Source organism: Arachis hypogaea, chromosome 9, assembly GCF_003086295.3.
Source record: "Arachis hypogaea cultivar Tifrunner chromosome 9, arahy.Tifrunner.gnm2.J5K5, whole genome shotgun sequence".
Lineage (NCBI taxonomy): Eukaryota > Viridiplantae > Streptophyta > Magnoliopsida > Fabales > Fabaceae > Arachis > Arachis hypogaea.
The window spans coordinates 25,146,581-25,148,587 of NC_092044.1; the positions used below are offsets into that span (position 1 = coordinate 25,146,581).

Below are 2,007 nucleotides of genomic sequence, written 5' to 3' on the forward strand. Positions count from 1 at the left end.
TTTGAGAAATCATATTGACTTGATGAGTCAATATTTTGTTCTGAGCCAATATGGCATTCAGAGTATCAATCTCAAGAACTCCTTTCTTCTGATTCATCCCATTGTTCACAGGATTCCTTTTAGAAGTGTACATGAAGTGGTTATTTGCAACCATTTCAATGAGTTCTTGAGCTTCTGCAGGCGTCTTCTTCAGATGAAGAGATCCTCCAGCAGAGCTGTCCAATGACATCTTGGACAGTTCAGACAGACCATCATAGAAGATACCTATGATGCTCCGTTCAGAAAGCATGTCAGAAGGACACTTTCTGATCAATTGTTTGTATCTTTCCCAAGCTTCATAGAGGGATTCACCTTCCTTCTGTCTGAAGGTTTGGACTTCCACTCTAAGCTTACTCAATTTTTGAGGTGGAAAGAACTTTGCCAAGAAGGCATTGACTAGCTTTTCCCAAGAGTTCAGGCTTTCTTTAGGTTGTGAGTCCAACCATATCATAGCTCTGTCTCTTACAGCAAAAGGGAATAGCATAAGTTTGTAGACCTCAGGGTCAACCCCATTGGTCTTGACAGTTTCACAGATTTGCAAGAATTCAGCTAAAAACTGATGAGGATCTTCCAATGAAAGTCCATGAAACTTGCAATTCTGTTGCATTAGAGAAACTAATTGAGGCTTAAGCTCAAAGTTGTTTACTCCAATGGCAGGGATAGAGATGCTTCTCCCATAGAAGTCGGGAGTAGGTGCAGTAAAGTCACCCAGCACCTTCCTTGCATTGTTGGTATTGTTGTTGTTTTCGGCTGCCATGTCTTCTTCTTGTTTGAAGATTTCTGTTAGGTCCTCTACAGAGAGTAGTGCTGTAGCTTCTCTTAGCTTTTGCTTCAAGGTCCTTTCAGGTTCAGGGTCAGCCTCAACAAGAATGCTTTTGTTTTTGCTCCTGCTCATATGAAAGAGAAGAGAACAAGAAAGTATAGAATCTTCTATGTCACAGTATAGAGATTCCTTGAGATGTCAGAGGAAAAGAAGAATAGAAGGAGGAGGTAGAAGAAGAATTCGAACTTATCAAGAGAGATAGAGTTCGAATTGTTGATAGTGGAGGAGTGTTAGTCCTTAAACAGAAGGATGTGAGAAGAGGGGAAGAATTTTCGGAAATAAATTAAAAGATTTTAAAATAATTAAAAGAAATTTTGAAAAATTGATTGATGATTTCGAAAATTAAGAGTGGGAAAGAAATTAAGTGATTTTTGAAAAAGATTTTGAAAGTAGAAATCAAAAAAATATGATTGAAAAGTTATGGTTTTAAAAAGATATGATTGAAAAGATATGATTAAAAAATAATTTAAAAAGATTTATTTTTTTTAAAATTAATGACTTGGCTAACAAGAAAAGATATGATTCAAACATTAAACCTTTCTCAACAGAAAAGGAAACATACTTGAAATGATTGAATCAAATCATTAATTGTCAGCAAGTATTTTTGAAAATAGAAAGAAATTGATTTTGAAAATATATGATTGAAAATATATGATTTGAAAAAGATTTGATTTTGAAAAATTATGAAAACTTGAAAAAAAATTTGAATTAAAAACAAAATCTTCCCTCTTATGCCATCCTGGTGTTAAACGCCCAGAATGGTATCCATTCTGGCGTTTAACGCCCAAAATGCTACCCTTTTGGGCGTTAAACGCCCAGCCAGGTACCCTGGTTGGCGTTTAAACACCAGTTTTCCTTCCTCACTGGGCGTTTTGAACGCCCAGCTTTTTCTGTGTAATTCCGCTGCTGTATGTTCTGAATCTTTAATTCTCTGTATTATTGACTTGAAAAGACACAAATTAAAATTTTTTTGAATTTTTAATGATGAGGAATATTCAAAATGCAACTAAGATCAAATAAACAATGCATGCAAGACACCAAACTTAGAAGTTTGTATACTACTGACACTAACAAATTGAGAATGCATATGAGAAACAACAAAACACACAAAACAAGAGAATTTAAAGATCAGAGCAAGGAAATCA

At 35.1% G+C, this 2,007-nt stretch overlaps 1 non-coding gene across 1 annotated transcript; it reads left to right on the forward strand.

The window, feature by feature from the left end:
- The first annotated feature begins 283 nt into the window (after positions 1-283).
- Positions 284-391, forward strand: LOC112713183 (small nucleolar RNA R71). Its single transcript, XR_003158157.1, has one exon. It is a non-coding gene; the product is annotated as a small nucleolar RNA R71 (small nucleolar RNA).
- Positions 392-2,007: the final 1,616 nt, after the last annotated feature.